This window comes from Dermacentor andersoni, chromosome 5 (genome assembly GCF_023375885.2).
Source record: "Dermacentor andersoni chromosome 5, qqDerAnde1_hic_scaffold, whole genome shotgun sequence".
Classification (NCBI taxonomy): domain Eukaryota; kingdom Metazoa; phylum Arthropoda; class Arachnida; order Ixodida; family Ixodidae; genus Dermacentor; species Dermacentor andersoni.
Genome location: NC_092818.1, coordinates 199,436,403 through 199,455,287, shown reverse-complemented (window position 1 = coordinate 199,455,287; position 18,885 = coordinate 199,436,403). Strand labels below are relative to the sequence as shown.

Sequence of the window (18,885 nt, the reverse complement as noted above, 5' to 3'; positions counted from 1 at the left end):
CAAATGCAACACATTTCATTAAATGCGATCCAGGGGTTGTGTCAGAAAAGCGTTTCTGTGTTTTACATGTATCTGAATAGATCGCGTCGGAGTTGGGCCCGAGCTAAAGCTTCTTCTTAAACAATTTGTCGAGGGATAAAATACATGAATATTGACTGCATTGCCATTGCCAAAGATTCTGCAAACAAATTCTTGAACGCTACGCACTGTCAAAACAAGTAAAATAATTAGCTTTTCTTTATAAACGAATTTATTTTTACGTGCCAAATATTGTGCCCAAAGTACCTGATATCAGTGCTTCCATGTATTTGTCTATTTAATAAGTAAAGAAAATATCACACGAACTTCAGAACTATATCAGTTCGAAACCAGCAAAGCATTGCATGCCGCTGGTATGAGAAATGTAAACGCCATGAAATGAACAAGTTGAGGTCAAATTTGTTAATGAAACTTTGTCATTGAAGAACCCTATTTACAGTCTTGCACACATGCAGCGGCCAGTGAAAAATCTCGATGACGCTGTCACTTGCTCCAATGTATTATGCAAGAGCAGCTGTCACCGGTCCTGTATCGTGAGTAATTGCACCGAAATTATAGGCGCAACAGGGATCACCTATAAAAATGAGGAGTTCTGCAAAATATACGAGGGCGAGTCAAATAAAAGTGAGCAAATGTGAATATATGACAAACCGAGTACTTTATTTAAAAGTAGTATCCATGAGCAATTAGACATTTGTCCCATTGACTAACGAGTTGCGTGATTCCCCTCTCATAAAACTCCATGGGTTGCTGCTCCAAAAACCTGCAACTGACTCTTTCACGTCACCGTCCGTCAAGAATCTGGTTCCCTTGAGCTGTTTTTCAGCTGCCCCAAAATGTCGAAGTCGCAAGGCGACAAGCCTCAGCTATATGGCAGATAATGCAGCGTTGCGGCACAACTTTGGAAATGCCAATGCACCTTTCACATCAGAAGTTTATGATAACATTATACCCATAAAGTTTCGGAATTGTCATCCATGCGCTCCGCAGATTCCTCGGCCTCCGCGAGATGCCGCGGCGAGCCCGTTCGCCATCAGAACGTCCTTGAAAGTTTGTGCTCGGATGCGGCTGCTTGGCGTTATGCGACTCCCGGTACATGGACGTTGTCGCGAAATCACGCCCGAGTTCGCAATGTTCGCGGTGAAATGTTTTTCGAGTGTGAAAAGGACATTCTAGACAAAATCCAGAATGATTTCCGGCGCCGGGGGGTTGCTTTGGTCGGCGGTGCATGGACAGTACAAAAAAATTCAAGGGGGGGGGGGCTGGAGCCCCATAAGACCTCCCCCCCCCATGGCTACGCTCCTGGACTCTACCTGTATATATGTAAATACAGTCTGTCTATACTCCCTACATCCCCGTCACAATATTGATCACATTTGTAACAAAGTACTAAAAAAATTAGGTTACCTACGTCGTACACTATCAACTCTCCAAAACATACTAAGCTACTGTTATATAAATCGCTAATGCGCCCTTTTGTTGACTACGCAGCTGTCGTTTGAAACCCTTATAAGCAAAGTGAGATTAACAGGGTATAGGCAATTCAGAAAAAAAAACTAAGATTTATATGTCACCATTATGATCGTGACTTTTCATCTCCTGCACTTCGTTCCTTAAATTTAACTTCGCTATTCTCGTCGCCGCATAGCCTCGTTAGATTTCTTGCACAGCATCGTCAATTCTTCCCTTCGACTTTCAAAAACAACTATACTAACCTCACGCCAGAGTCATCGACGAGACGACATCACAACTTGAACTCGATGCCTTACTTTGCACGCCCACTAGTATGCTTAAATTCAGCCTTTTCCCTCGTTCCATAGAAGACTAGAATTCCTTACATGGGTCTATTCGCTCTTGCTAACCCCGAAGTTTTGTATCTGCCATCCAAGATGAATGGTCCTAGCACAACACCCCCATCGTTGTATCGTATTTGTCTGCGTCTAATTTCCCTCTGTTAACCCACTCCTCCTATAGCGCTTATTGCGCTGCAATAAGTACAAACTAATAAATAAATAAATTAGTTAATTATTATTAACTAATTAATACGTAAGTAAATAAATAAATACAGTGTCCTGTTCCCGCTGTCCTGTCCAACGAGTGGCGATTTTCTTAATCATTCTGCTAACTTGTAGCGTTGTATTTTTGAGGAGCGTCTGGGGGTGATTGCTCCGTTGGTTAGATTGGAGCCACATCTCCAGCACTCTTACGGTCTTCTCAGGTACTCCTGGCCCTCGAGATGCAAGTTGAGGCGGAGACCGTGGGTACTATATCCTATTTAGTTTGTGCCTCCAGGCTCTCAGTATCCCGGATTTCTCAGTTGAGCATTGCAGGCCGCTTTCTTTAGTATACTTACTGTTCGACGTAGTTGGAGGCTTCTTGTAGGTTTGCTTCCTTTTCTCCCAGGGAGCTCTTAGTGATCCAAATGGTAATGTCATCCACATACGTTGCATATCTGATGTATCTAATTTTCTGGCAAGCACGATTATGGCTATGTTAAAGGGCAACGGTGAGATTACTGATCCCTTGGGTGTGCCCTTATTGGGGACTTGGAAAATATTTGTGCGGGCATCGTTTATGCCTATTGTAGCTGTTCTGTCTGAGAGGAATGCTTTTACATAGAACAGAAGAGTTTGCAGGACTACATGAAGTAGTCTGTACTGGCCACTTTGTCGCACTCCGTGCAACATGGAGAGGTGGCACGGCCAATATTAAACGCCCCTATTGGAGTGTAGGCTGATCCTGTCCTTGTGCTGTAATGGAAAGTGGCTTTTGCGATACTCTTACAACCCAGATGTGATGTGGCGGAGTGAACGAAAGTGGCGGCAAATAGGAAGTTCGTGACACCAGGTCAGGCGGTCAGCGGTGACCTTGGCTGAGGGCCCGACTATTTCTCCTGTGCTACCTCAAGCTAGCAAAAAGTCTTTACTACTATACTATTACTAGTGACTCGGGAAAGCGCCCGTCTTGTGTCTGCCTCTAAGTATTCCGTATATTCAGTTATCTTGCGGTTATGGATCTGTATACCCTAATAAATAGCAGTGTCGGTAACCCCATTAACATTTGGCATGAGATACCGCCATAGCTATTCGGTCTGCCAAGCACGCGATAGCGGCATATTCGTATACTCGACTCGATTAAAAAAATATATGCTATCCGAACACTCCTAGTTAGGCCATCGCTTCCCTTAGCCCATGACTTTTGCTGAGCAGTTGCTCAATGGTGATCCTCGTCATTACGCGACTGTAAGCAAAACAAAAATATGAGATGGGGCGGTGCGGCCGCAGCCCTATGGCGACTCTTGGTGCAATTCAAGAGTTAATTGTTTTTCGTTAAGTTAGAAGAGTTATTTACTTACTTAGCCTTTAGTTTTTAGGACACAGTATAGGCATAGCGTATCACAGCTGGACGTGAGCGCAAATAAATCTATAGGCTTTTCTCGCTTGAATATTTGTTGAGGTTGACTGACGGTCCATTGCTTGACAACTTTGCCGAATACAGTTTGAAACAGCGTGAAAGTCAACTGATGAATTTGCAACTAAAAAATATGCCGGACTTCAGGAAGGCAAGACCTACACAAGGCACCCATTAGGGTAACGATGGCAATGTCACGTGTCACCAGCTTGGCATGGGCTGATAAAAAGTATGCTAAGAGCTCACTTAAGACTTTTATGTTCACTGGCCTAGCTATCAGTAAATGGCGAAGCGCTTCAAATTACAATTTGCTTTTTGATACCATGTTACCATGCCTTTGTCTTCAATGAATTCCGCATTCGTCTCTTAAAAACGCCATTTTATAGCTACTGTGTCGTCCGTGTTAGATTGTCCCGTGCTTTGCACTGTCACTTCAATGCTGAGTTCGAACGAACTAGTCCAACTTTCTACACTTCATTGATATAAAATGGTGCTCGTGGAGAAAAAGAAAGGAAGCTCATTAACTAAAAAACATATCCTATTCTGAAAAGTATGAAAATACACGTCCTCCGGTACACATGTTATTCCGGACTTTGATTCGTATGGAAATAAGGGCAGTTTTGTGTGATGCAATATGCTACGGTTTCTCGGGGTATAGTATAGTCGGCGTGCGTGTTTATCAGCATGATATTTTCTAATTAACTTGCAGTTAAACGGAATGCGCCACAGACGAACTAATTGCGGCAGGGATTAACAGCTCCTGTACTCTTTCTCGCAACATGAAAGGTTGCGTGCAACTGTCATGAGAACAAAAAGGTGCGTGTCCCCCAAGAAGATTCGTTCGGGCATGGAAGCAGCTACACTCTCCCTTTTGCCGTCCCTCTCACTTCCACTGACTTCGTGATGTCGTGCGAGTCATCAAGAGGCGTCGTTGCGTTGCCCGCAGAAAAGCTTGCGGCGTCTTTCGAGGAAACAGACACTCCGAGCTTCGTGCTGCCGTTCGAAAAGCGTGAATCCTTCGGATAGCGTTCGGCAACGGAGTGCTTGTCGTCGGGTTCGGCCGGCGTCACCGTCTCGACGTTCTTGGCGGCCCGGGCGACATCATCCAGTGCACCCGACACCCACATCCCAATGGTGAGCACGAGAAGCAGCGTGAACGCGCACATTGCGCAGGAGCAAGCGACCGAGGGGCTCGGAGAAGGCGACGCGTTGACGTCCTGCAGGTAGGTGGCCCCCTGTCCCGCCTTCTGTCCACGCATGTACGCTGTCCAAGAGATGTGGCCCGGCAGCCGCGAGCGGCGCCGTCTCTTCTCCCTGACTTCGGAGCGCCGCTCTTCTGTGACGAGGATGGAAGGCTTGCGGGTACGCGCGGTCGGTACGAGCTCCACGGTCGAAGCAGCGTCGGCCCCGCTCGTCTCGGTGGCGCCAGTGTACGCGTCGCCGGGAAGCGGATTCAGGTTGCCCACGAAAAAGTACTGCTTGTACCGAGGGTCCCAATACAGATCCTTCGGGGACAGGTCGTCCAGCACACCATCCTTCGTAGGCTCCGTCATCGTCTTCTTCGTCTGTCGCTCTCAGTCTGCTGGTTAGGCCTTTGGGAGATAGCGCAACTCGTTACAGTGGATGTCGAACTACCGGGTGTCACGAATGGTCAAGAGTGGAGATGATATTTGGAGAATGTGAAATGAACCTGAATAAATGAAGCGTAATTAGGTAATTAGACTCACAGAGGCGCGGTGTCGAATAAGAATTTCAGAAGCTCATGTAAAAAAAAAGAAGAAGTGAAAGCACTGAAGCGTTAGATCACCGGGTCAATTTTTAGATATCTGCCTGCACCTCTATGGCATTCTGCTACACGCAATGCATCCCTCAACGTCTACAGGAGACAAAGTTCTGCAACAGGCCAAGACTCTCTGACATGGTCTGAACATACAACAATAACCCACTGTTACGGTTCACTTTGTGCGGCAATGAATGGAATACATGTCAAACGCCTGGGACACGACGCGCCTAATCATTACGCTCGTCAACATGAAAAGACTTGTCCGTCGGGTGTGTGCGACGGGATTATGCGCGGAATGTGCAGATCCTACTCCCCTCTGCCCTACGTTCAACCGCTCTACGCGAAGGTGCGGTTTCCCTACCATGCTGTCTGGGTGGCTTGACCTCACGTGTCCCGACAAGGCGCTCTACCAGGGGGCAGCAGAGAATGAAGATACCCGGATGGTGGAGGGTATAAGAAAGCCAGCGAGCCGCCACAAGTGTTCGCATCTTCTCTGCGCTTGCGTGTAGGTTCACGCACGCTGAACGTTTTAGTATTTTTTGGCATTTGAGCGCACCGCTCAACCGTAATGGTGTACTAAACTTCTGTTATTTGTTTTTAGATCACCTCATCTTCCATGCCGAACCCCCTTGATGGTCAACCTTGTTAGAGTTCTAAGCAGACGCTGCTGAAAGTCGCAAAACCCCGTGCCCATAACTACACCGACAACGCCCATCCAGGTACCAACAGAGGACCAGCGGGAGGCCCAGCTGACAAACCAACGTCCTAAGGATCAGCTATGGCTGACGAAAAGGCCTATTCTGTTTAGCACAGGGCCATGGCTGCCTAGAATATGGTAACATATATTATCTCCGGACAACCAACAGCTTGATATCTTAAGTGAAGTTCACTCACCCACTTACTCGGAGCACTTTCTCTTGTTTCCAAAGACGGTGCAAAGAGCATTCTTGATTCCCACAGAACGTTCGCACTATTCTTTAAGTAAATCATCATCATCATCATATGGCATTGTGTTTGTATCATCACCTCCCAACGAATAACGTTAACGGCGTCTACCTTAATGCCTGTTCACACCTTGAGCTTTGGATCATTGGCATTTCTCTCTTATTTCTCGACGAATACAATGGCAGCGCTGCACCCCTTGGACCCCCTACTCAAGCCGCGTCAAGGCCTGGCTGCTCTAGGCTGATATACAAGGCTAGCATGTTAGGGGATATGAATCTCGGATTTTGTAATCATTGAAAAAAAGGTGATACTGTGTGCGGCGTAAATGAGGATGCTGAAATCCAGTTTTTTCAATGATATTGAAAACTCGAAGTACAGTTCGATATCAACTTCTTTTTTTTTCTTTAATTTGATCCTGTCTGGTCTGGAGGACATATCGTTGGACATGCACATACCTGATCGCAAAATTTGTGTGGAACATCTACCTCGCTCTTTTGACAGAAGGTTATTGTCAATCGCACATGTCTTTATGCACACCCCTAATTGAACACTCTTGTGGGTCATTGGGAATCGCAGACTGAATGATATGGGTATACACAACCTAAAACGTCGTCTCACGTCAGGATTAAATCTCGAGGCAATTTAGACCATCGCGTTGCTTCACGTGCCACTCCCTCCACTTGACGTGCGACACGTTCAACGTCGTAATTACGAGAATGGCAGCCTCTCAGGCCGCCTTGTTTCAACGACAGCTTGTTCAGTCCATCTTTGCTTCTATTCATTAAGAACTGTTAGACGACCGAACCCAGCCATGCCATCGTTCGTATGCGCACCGACTCTACCAAGGCAAGTAACGTGGCCTCATGCAGTCCGGCAGACGTCCTGCGGTTGTAGGATGTCCGGGAATTCTACATCGACATGCCGGACATCTTGCTCATTCAAATGGACAGTCATTTCCTTCTCAACAAGGTTCCAGGCTCCGGCTGCGTTCCAAACTCCGGTTGCCAGCCGCCGGCCCCGACTTCTACGGCGACTTGCGAGCAGCCGTCTTTGCTCACTATGACAACTCGAGTGCTATGTCATAACCCCTCTGGCCAATTGCAACGGTCGCGTAATTCCGCGTCTTGTCGTCCCGCATCGTCTGCGTCCACTCATGCCGATCGTCAGCGCGCTCCAGCCCCAGTATCAGACCTCTACTCGGTCCGTGAGCCTCCTCCCCAGCTCAAACGCAGCTGCGCGACGACTCTTTCCAAGGAATTCACTAGGCCAAACGTAAGCGATTTCAGCTACTCTAGGGCTCGCCGCTATCCTTCCTTGGACGTTCCGGCAAGCTGTCCGCTTTCCGTTCAGGGGCACCTCACTCGTCACCGATACAGAGGCTTTCCCGCCCGCTCCATGAGGCGCATATTTCACTCTCACAGCCACGGCGACGCCACAAGGAAAACCTTCGCGATGGATTCAGCCACCACCACAACACTGATGCTATCAGCATTTGAAATTTCGCCGCAATCAGCAGCAAGCGAGCTTTCCGGTGTGCTATGCTCACACCTTCCGCGGATGCATGGCCTAGCGAAGATTCGCAGGAGCAGGTCTGCCATCTGGTTTCTTCAGCTCAAGAATCCCTTCTACTTCAACAACATGAGTGACCCACACTTGCACTATCTCCACGCAAGTCGCGAGCTGTCAGACGGTCTACTTTTGGAGCTCCGATTTCTACACGCCCAGGCGTCTACGAGAACCTGCGGCAGGTCGTGGTTACGCACCACGGTATCACTGTGGCTGCACCTCACCCACATCTTATGCTGCCGGTGCTGCCTGGTACATATCTCTCGGATTGCGTCAACCCGACACTTATATGACGACACCATCTGCACACTTTACCTGGACTTTGCCACTGGACTTTAGCACTGGACTTTACCATTGGACTTTATTTCAACCGCGCTTCGCACAAGGAGGGAGGCCCTGTAGCGGCGCGACTGTCGCCTCCAGAGCAGGCGAAGAAGAAGATGGGCTCACGTACAGGTAGCGCGAGAATTACACACGCTAGCGCACTCGACCTGAGCGGCCGCGGTGTCGGCCGCTCCCGAGATCCCACTGCGCCATGGCTAGCCGGCATAAATAAACCGTGGCTACGGCGGCTATGTCGTCCCGCCACCTCCCACAGCATCAATGATGGAAACGTCATCAGCCCGTAAAAAGTTTCCAACAAGGGTAAGTTTGGAAGTCTCATTTTTGCCGCACTGAGACAGCAGCATCTTTAAAGCTTTCCTTTAATAAACACAATATCTAAACTTGTACTATTGCAGGTTGGCTCTAGATGGTGGCTGATGGTGATCTAGATGGTGGCTGATCGTGATCTTGAAGGTGTCCCACAAGGCGCTGACGTACCATACAAAAGAGCTCCAGTTAAAGGCACGCAGATTGAAGTCGGCTGTTCAGGTTACGTTTTTCCCACGATTATTTAGGCGACAATCAGAGTTTTGCAAAAATGGAATCATCTGCGTCGGGAGCGCCGACACACAACATACACAAAAAAGGTCATGCCTTGCAACAAAACTTTTAGGAGTAAACTACGATGTTTCAACTTGCTCGACAAGGAACAAGTCAATACAATTCGTGTTGATAACGTGCTACACCACCGTCTCTAGAGCCCCTATGTCGTCTGTAAATTTATAGCCAGGTGGAATTATCTCACTCATCCGAATACCATCATGGCGCCAAGTGTCAGTGACACCTGGAATATGTGGATCGTACAAAAGTAATATATTCTCTATTTTTTTTTCTCTTTCATTGATAATTTTCCTAGCATTTAGAGGTACAAAACGTATTTGCTAGTAATCCAATCGCTAACTTTCGCGTACTAAGGTACCCGTCACAGACGGTAGCTTTCTGGTGTTCGAGGTGTCATCCCAGCCGGAGAACTGGTCTTTTATGCGTAGCTTATCATGTAACAATGATGCTTGTTTGCCCTTTCGCCCAGTGAGTCTGAATGATTTTTGTAACATGTGGTATCGTCGAGTTTTCTATATTTACCACTCTCTGTCTATGCAAGTGGCGATGTTTTCCCAGCTGATAAATCTTGCGACTAATTACTCAGTTACTTCCGCTCGCATTACCCAATCCAAAAAGAAGCAATAATGTTGAGGTACTTATCACTCATGTCCACTTTGCTCGTTTTTGAAAAATGACTCCGCCGGAGGAACCATTGAAGTTTGAAGGTTTTCCTCATCTGTTCAAAATCTTCCAAAGCAATGGTAGAAGCAACAGGACATTTCGTCACATAGTTATTCGCTCGGCAAAAGCCATCCCTACCATTAGAAATGAAGGTTAATTTACTACATTTCTCTTTCCTAAATGTAATTCATTATGCAATAAAGAAGTGAGGCGTGCAGACAGGACACAAGAGTAGAGAAGTGGACAACACTTCTCTACTTCTGTGTCCTGTCTGCACGCCTCACTTCTTTTTGCAGAATGAATCCTTACCAACTAGCTCAGCTTTCTGTCGTCCTAAATGTAAGTTGGTCGTTGTTTACCCCTTATCTTCTTTATATATATATATATATATATATATATATATATATATATATATATATATATGAGGCCAACAGACAAGGACATCACGGACAGCATAGTGGAAATTACATGTACTTATTAACTGAAATAAGGAAATGAAAAATGAATGGAAATGAAAGCGGGACCGCGGAAATAGAAGACCACGGACCCGTCGTCCACGCGAATATATATGGAGAACGAGAAAGACAAGTTGCTGTTCTCCGCTTTGAATGTCACTTATGTCGCCGTCGTAATGGGAAGGCCGCGTATAATCAGAACTCTCGAGGAGCAACGCGTTTACGAAGAGCGGCGTCCCGCATGTGCGTGGCGTTTTCTGCACGATCTTCCTCGGCGGTGTTTGCCGCCCGCCGGCGACGATTGTATTCTCGTCCCTGTTCCTGCCGTCGCTCCTCGTACGCGCGTTGCTCCGCGGGAGTCCGAACTATACTCCAATACTATATAATTAATATCACAATAACAGAGGTGACACGAGAATGTGTGTGCGTACCTATCGTCGCGATGACCACCGATCAAGACAATAAATGTTTTCGTGCCTTTGTTCAAAATTCCGTGTCACCTCTGTGTCCTGTGTTAAACAGCTTCGCTGTTTAACACAGGACATGGCTGATGATTTACTGAGGGAAGGCAACTGCCCAATAAACCCAGACATGCTACCTGAAGGCACCAATGCTGCCGGATTCGATACCCTCGCTATGTAACGAACGAGAAGAAAGTTCACGCAGAAACTCCTCTTGGAGGTGTCGACGTATGCGTAAGCATGGTGCCACTTGCTCATCTCCACGCAGCCCGGTGTCATTGCCAATGTTGTGGAACTTGGTCCGACCATATCAAACCTTATGGGTCATTGGCTTATCATGTTCCATAGCGAACATGATAAGGCAGGTCTAATTAAGATAGAGTTCATTACGGCACTCGAACCCATGACCATCGGTGTTATTTAGGTGAAGTTCCAGTGCTTCATTGATAGTCCGAATGCTTGTTTTGATCTTGTTCTTCATTGAAACGTAGGCTGTTCTGTGTGTTGTATGGGTGATTTCAATGAATGCAAGCATTGCTCGCTTCAATTTGCTGAGCTCTTGTCGCCTCTGCCTTGCGTGGATATGAGCCATTGCACTTTTTGCTTGCTTAGGGGTGTATCAGCGATTGCTTAAGAGGGCATGAGCCATTCATTGTCTTAGGTGACGAACAAATTTCTCGTTGGGCAGACAGAAATGCCTACGCATGTAAAAGGAAACCGAGGGTCCCGATTTTACAGCGAAGGTGTATATGGCCAGTTTCCAGCGGATCGATGCCCGTAGGCCAAAAACCTTGAACCGATCCGGAAGATACTGCAATACCGGGACAACCTGCGGCGGAGGTGAAGTAGGCTTTAAGCACTCCTCCAAATTGCAAAAATGAGTTTAATATTTTGAGTCCAAATACAAGCCGTATAGATATTAAGCTAATAAGAACAGATACTACACTTTGACCAGCGTCGGCCATGTGCAAGTTCGCGCCGCCCTCTTTTGTCGGCGTTCCAAGCGCTTGCGCATCTCCTTTCCTTTCCTTCCGCTCTCGCGTGGTGGTGGTCCCGTTGTAACGTCACGCGTTTAGTTTCCTCCGGCTCCTCGGGGCGATGGTCCCGTCGTCCACGCGAATGTATGTAAAGATCTCGGTAAATGAGTCCATACCTATGTTCAAAATTCTGTGTCAGCTTGGTGTCGTATGCTATAAAACAGCTTCACTGGTCATCCACCCTCACACAGTGGAAAGGCTCATGATTATCTTAGTTGGGTGCTTCAGTGCAGGAAACGACATTTTGTTAACAAATTCACTGAAACGCCAATGCATTTCTCCGCAAAGTTCGGGAATTTATATCTCGAAACTGGTGTCATCTTGAAAATTCGTTCCAAGTGGATCCGTCTGCGAACTCCACGGCTAGAATTCGTAAATTGGAATGCGGGCCATAATGTAATCAGTTAAAAACTTAATTAGTGAATATTTATTAATTAGTCGATTTTCGATCTCATTTCTCTGCGCAAGTATTCTCCGCCGCGTCGAGTAGACCAGATCATGAACTATAAGTGTGATATCTGCCACAGGTAACCTTTAAAGATTTCTGAAAGTGTTCGCTGAAATACCCAGTAAGGTTTTCTTCCTCCGCAGCGTTCTTCTTTCTTGGTGTTTTCGTTCAGTTCTTCGCTCTTCCTAAGCCGCTGCTTTGTTCTCTGCTTCGGTATTCCGGGACTAAAGATGCTGGATGGCAATAATTCGAACAGAATTTATTTACGGACAGACATTAAGAGTCACACTGGGTATATAGTAAACAAGGAAAGAAGGTTCACATTAACGAATGCGGCTGAGGGGCAGAGACGTGAGACAACGGATCGATCTCGTCAAGTGCCCGATCGGAGCGAAGGACTGCCCCGAGGAAAGAAGGTTCACATTAACAAATGCGGCTGAGCAAAGGCCTCAGGGCAGTCAGTCGCTCCGATCGGGTACTTGACGAAATCGGTCTGTTGTCTCTCAAGTCTCAGCCCACACTGGAACCTGTCGGTATATACTAAATAAGGAAAAGGGGTTCACATTTGCGAATGCGGCTGAGCAAAGATCTCGGAGCAGTCCGTCGCTCCAATCTGGCACTTGACGAGGTCGGACCGTTGTCTCTCAAGTCTCAGCCCACACTGGAACCTCTCAGTATATACTAAACAAGGAAAACGGGTTCACATTTATGAATGCGGCTGAGCAGAAGGTCTCGGAACTGTCCGTCGCTCCAATCTGGCACTTGACGAGGTCGGACCGTTGTCTCTCAAGTCTCAACCCACACTGGAACCTCTCAGTATATACTAAACAAGGAAAACGGGTTCACATTTATGAATGCGGCTGAGCAAGGACCTCGGAGCAGTCTGTCTCTCCGATCGGGCACATGACGAGATCGGTCCGTTGTCTCTCAGGTCTCAGCCCACACTGGAGCCTCTCAGCATATACTAAACAAGGAAAACGGGTAGGCATTTATTAATGCGGCTCAGCAGCAGGCCTCGGAGCTGCCCGTCGCTCCGATCGGGCACTTGACGAGGTCGAACCATTGTCTCTCAAGTCTCAGCCCACACTGGAACCTCTCAGTATGTATCAAACAAATAAAACGGGTTCACATTTATGAATGCGGCTGAGCAGAAGGCCTCGGAGCTGCCCGTCGCTCCGATCGGGCACTTGACGAGGTTGGACCGTTGTCTCTCAAGTCTCAGCCCACACTGGAACCTCTCAGTATGTATTAAACAAGGAAAACGGGTTCACATTTATGAATGCGGCTGAGCAGAAGGCCTCGGAGCTGCCCGTCGCTCCGATCGGGCACTTGGCGAGGTCGGACCGTTGTCTCTCAAGTCTGAGACGACACTCCCCACTCAGCCGTGCACATTCTCACCCCCAGCCGCGGGACCATGTCTGGGCTGCGTAACTCGCATCGGCGGTGGCCGCCGCTCGAACCACCCGAGCCGCCTGCACAGCCTCGGCCCGACCCAAACACTCCTTTCTCCAGATGCCGCTACAGCGGCTCGCTGCGCGATTTATGACGCTCGCCAGAACCAGTGCGCGAGAACCCCTGCTGCTCCCTTTTTCGCCGAACAGCGTCCGGCCACAGCCTTCCCAAAGCAGGCGCTCTCTGGAAGCCGCCCGGGTGCAAGAATAACAACACAACCATTGCAATGCAACAGATACTCAAACACACAGTGGACCCCAGAGAAGTTGAACAAGCACGCACTTCAACCAAACAAAAAAGAATGCACGCATGAGTTTAACCAAGGCGAACATTCACAATGACCTCGCACCCCGCACCCAAGATCGTTATTACAATCCTACTGGTTGTAATGCACGATTAACTCAAGGTGTCGTCGTGAATGATTCATGCACACAAGTGGAAACAATACCAAAAAAGGGAATACTTAAATTAGAAGTGAGGAATTGGTTACATGAAAGCACCCTTGGGAGCATGAAGAAAGGTTCAGTATGAAACAAAACACGGCATTGAATATGGTGTGTATGCGCACCGTTACCTCAGCAACAGAAACATACCGCAATGACATAATATTAGGCACTGCTAAGTATGTACATTCCATGTCAAAGCACATACATTCTCTCCGGGTGACTCCCTGGCGCAGCCCCCAGAAACCACGGGGGTAAACCACTCTTGCATTTCGTCCCCTGCACACCTTTCCTCAGACACCCTATCGGGTCCTCTGACACGCGATAACGCATCGGCATTCGCGTGCTCCGTGCCCTTTCTGTGGCTCACAGTGAGGTTGTACCGTTGTAGTGCCAGCGCCCAGCGGACAAGCTTCGCGCCCGCGGGGTGCGTCGTAGTTACCGTATTTATTCGATTCTAAGCACCCCCTTTTTTCACGATCGCGATGCCCAAAGTGAGGGGGGGGTGCTTAGATTCGAAAAATATAGAATGACCCCCCCCTCCCCGCTTTCGCTTTTCGCTGCGACATCACGACGAGACGGGTGCGAGAAATAACATTTTATTTTGCAAACATTCAAAAGAAAAAATGGCCAGGCTTAGATTGGTTAAGCCAAGAATGCGTTGCATATTGCGCGGTCTTTCTTTTTTTTTTTTTGAGGGCGAGGTATTGCTTGGCGGCACTCGATTTTCTCGGCAATACTTGGTTATACTTGGATTTACTCGGTAATACTTGGTTTAGCTATTTTAATTCTTGGTCATTCTGTGTGCAAGTACCAGTAGTGAGGCGAGAAGTGCTGTTGCCGTTCTTCTTCTGTCTCCGTGGCCCGCTGAAGCTATCGCTTTGCGCTCTGTCGAACTGCTTTACCCGTGGGCGGCATCTGGCTGTAAGACTCCCGGCGAAGGAGCGCAGCTCTTTTATACATATGCCGTGACGTCAATCATAGCGCAGCGCCCCTAGCGGGAGGAGCGGGAGTCAGGTGGTGGCTGCGGCCGCGCGCGACCGCGCCAGTTGGGGCCCAGCTTTTCCTCCGTGACGTCACGCGCCGGCGCAGCGCCCCTAGCGGGAGGAGCGGGAGTCAGGTGGTGGCTGCGGCCGCGCGAGTTGGGGCCCAGCTTTTCCTCCGTGACGTCACGCGCCGGCGCAGCGCCCCTAGCGGGAGGAGTGGGAGCCAGGTGGTGGCTGCGGCCGCGCGCGACCGCGCGAGTTGGGGCCCAGCTTTTCCTCCGGCTGTCGTGACGTCACGTCACGTGGTTGTGCTAAAGGTCAATGGTGGCTGCCCGGCCGCGCCCAAGGGCTGAACTGAGTGATTGCAATATGCAACGCATAAAATCAGTGCAGACAGTGAACCAACCGCTTGTGTAGGATTCTCAGTCACTATCACTGCCACTCGAGTTCGTCACACCGCTTGAACCGCTGCTCTCGGTATCCCACAGCAGGTCGTCTTCCGTTCCGTCGAAGTTGTTTGTGATCGAGCACTTCTTAAATCATTTGACCACAACGTCCACTTGGACCCTCTTCCACGCGTCCGAAATACACTTTGCGATGGTTGATGGGGACGCTTTCTACAGCTTTCCCGTCGGCGTCTTCTTCCGGTCAGGGTTTCGCATCCACTCTTCGTACTCCTGTCGGAGATTGGCTTTGAAGGGCTTGTTGACTGAAACGTCGAGGGGTTGCAGCACTGGCGTCATGCCACCCGGAATCACAACCAAGTCGCTATTGATGTTCCGAAGCTTTGTCTTTAACTCCGGGCTCAGATGGCCGCGAAACGCGTCCAACGGAAGCATCGACCGCGTGCCTGCAGGTCCATCGAGCAATGATTCCAGAGTGAGCAAGCTTGTTTGGCGGCCTTGGCTACGCGCTCTTCCTAACAAATAGGGGGGGTGCTTAGATTCGCATGCAAACTTTTTTCCAAACTTTTTCGCGAAAATACAGGGGGGGGTGCTTAGAATCGGGGGGTGCTTAGAATCGCGAAAATACGGTAGGTAGGTTAGAGGGTTGTGAACAGGCACGATATTTATTCGGGCGCCGTAGACTCACTGGTCGAATTTACGAATGGCCCAGATCACAACAAACGCGCTGCTCTATTTGGAATTTAATCTTCAAACGTTCCAATTCCATTGAGGCTATCTGAGTTTCATGTTGAAATTCTAGTTCTTGCCTGTATGCGCCTGTGCCCGACCTCAGCCCATCACTCGGCCCCGTAGCTTCCCCGTCACTACTCATCATCAGCACCCACCAAACTCCGATTACAGCTAGTGGTCACGGTGAACCATGCAGAGAAGTCACCCATCTTGTTTCCAGTCCCTGGAGGCCGATGAAAAGGGTCGCTTTTTCCCGGTCCTCATGCACCACGAAGCTTTTCACGGATTTCCTCTAGTCCATCAGAGGGTGATGCAGTGCGGCCACTAGTCAATCAGTGGGCTGCACTTTCCGATGCGCACTCAAGTCCATTAGTGAGCGGTCCCCGTGCGTCAGTCCGTCGCCGCACTGTCTGGGCTCGGTCCGTTGGCCCGTTGTCTCTAATCTTCGCTACTCGCCTTCACGTGAGCAGCACCCTCGCTTTCCACTTCTTCGCCTGACCAGGCACAGTGAAGAAGTCGTCGCAGTTCTGTCACCTTCGTGAGTTCTGATCGGTCACCGCCTGTCTGCCGCTGCTGTCCGCCGAAGGCTTACCAAGAACAGATATCCTGTCGGCTGCGCCAGTAAGGTTTTCTTCCTCCGCCGGGTTCTTCTTTCTTGGTGTTTTCGTTTCGTTGTCGGCTTTTCCCAAGCTGCTGCTTTGGTACTCTTTGGTTCTCTGCTTTGTTATTCCGGGACTAAAGATGTTGGATGGCAATAATTTGAACTGAATTTATTTACCAACAGATGCTAACGGGGGTTACACTGGGTATATAGTAAACAAGTGTGGTGATTAGGACTGTTCGGCACTTTCGCTAGTGCGCAGTGATGCGGAAGAAAGACAGAGAGTCATTTATGTGCGTTTATAAAACTCAAGGCAACCTATAGAATATGTATATGTACAGAGAGTTGATGACAGCGTAACTGCAGTCAGTGTGTCCACGGGCTGAAACAGTCCCGCGTTGCGAGGCTCACAGTTCGGTCGTCAGCGCACCGTGCGGCCACCCGTGCAGGAGCTGGCCGCGACGACCACACGCTCGGGCCCCGTTCAGCACGGTTCTCGGACTCGGCACGCTCAGGAGCCGCCGCGGCAGCAGCCAGGGGACACCTTGTTCCACACGTCCTCGATGTCCGGCTCGGACGCCGCTCGCGACCGATGTGCTACAGTCGCACTTCCAGCACGACCTCGGTGCCCAGCTCGTGCGCCGCTCGCAATCCACGTGCGGCGGTCGCACGTGAGGACCTCGTCTAGCACAGCAACATCTGTGCCAGACTGAAACGCTGCTCGGCACAGCTCGGGTGCGGCAGCTCAGGGACCGGCGGCCCTCGGGTCAGCCAGCGTCTCGAGCACTGGCAGCAGGGGCCCTGGGACGTCCACGCTCGGCTCCGCGGTCCTCCGCACCTTGCCACCGGCGTCTCGCCTGGCAGGAGCCTTCGCCTCGTTCCGCCCAGGAGCTCGGAGCTGCTGCCCGCCTGGTTCGAACACTGCGAGCGCGCCCTCGTGCTGCCGTGCTCGTGTACCCGTTGTCTTCCTCGTCGTGCACGGAGCTTGGCGGCCGCTCCGATCTTCTAGGGGCGACTCGCGGCACTTACATATGACAACAAGGAAAGAAGGTTCACATTTACGAATGCGGCTGAGCAAAGACTTCGGAGCACTCCGTCGCTCCGATCGGGCACTTGACAAGATCGGTCCATTATCTCTCAAGTCTCAGATGACACTGGAACATATCAGTATATACTAAACAAGGAAAGCGGGTTCATATTTACGAATGCGGCTGAGCAAAGACTTCGAAGCACTCTGTCGCTCCGATCGGGCACTTGACAAGATCGGTCCATTATCTCTCAAGTCTCAGATGACACTGGAACATATCAGTATATACTAAACAAGGAAAGCGGGTTCATATTTACGAATGTGGCTGAGCAAAGGCCTCGGAGCAGTCCGTCGCTCCGATCGGGCACCTGACGAGATCGGTCCGTTGTATCTGATGTCTCAGACGACGCTTCCCACTCAGCCGCGCACATTCTCACCGCCAGCCACTGGACCATGTCCGGGCTGCGTAACTTGCACCGGCAGTGGCTGCCGCTCGAACCACCTTAAATCCCCTTTAACTTCGTAAAGTGGCGACACTCTCCTCCTCCTTGTTTCTTCTCTCTTTCATGCTCCCTCCTCGACCGTGACGCCGCCTACACTGCTGGACCGTAGCAACGGCGCCAACATGCGCTCCTCACCACACCGTAGACGCTTCTCGAGCAAAAATGGCGCTGATGCACGGCGCGAGGGCCCACGTGATGCTATTAGGCCAATAGCGACGCGGCGTCAGCCTCGGGCAGAGCGCGCGAGGAGGAGGCGGCATTCTTCAAAGCGTGGCAGTACTTTACGAAGTTTAAGGGGTTTTAAACCACCCGAGCCGCCAGCGCCGCCTCGGCCCGACCCAAGCACTCCCCAAGGATTCCCTTCTCCAGATGTCGCTACAGCGGCTCGCTGCGCGATTTTGGGGCTCGCCAGAACCAGTGCACGAGAACCCCAGCCGCTCCCTTTTTCACCGAACAGCGTCCGGCCACCGCCTTCCCGAAGCAGGCGCTCTCTGGAAGCGGCCCGGGTGCGAGCCAACAGCACAACATTGCAATGCAACAGATACACAAACACAGAGGGTACCCCAGAGAATTCGAACAAGCACGCACTTCAACCACACAAAAAAGAATGCACACATGAGTTTAACCAAGGCAGCCATTCACAACGACCTTACAGACCCTATATATATATATATATATATATATATATATATATATATATATATATATATATATATATATATATATATAGTGTGTGTGGAGTGAAAATAAAGCAAAGCTTGGGTTAATATATACAGATGAGAAGTCCGGCGCCAGTCCAGCTAATGCAGTTTTCCCCCTATTACCAGGATTCACACAAATTAGGTGAACATAGGAATTACTAAAACACTGAGCATGCCAGCAACAACAGTGCTATAACGAGCTTTTATAGCCGGTTGAAGAAGTTAACAGGTGAAACTTAGATATAACTCAAAAGAAACATTAAATGTGGTCGACAGAATCCTG

The 18,885-nt window shown here is 49.4% G+C and overlaps 1 pseudogene; it reads right to left on the bottom strand.

The window, feature by feature from the left end:
- Window positions 1-11,054: 11,054 nt before the first annotated feature.
- On the bottom strand, window positions 11,055-11,233 carry LOC126532475 (U2 spliceosomal RNA; annotated as a pseudogene).
- Window positions 11,234-18,885: the final 7,652 nt, after the last annotated feature.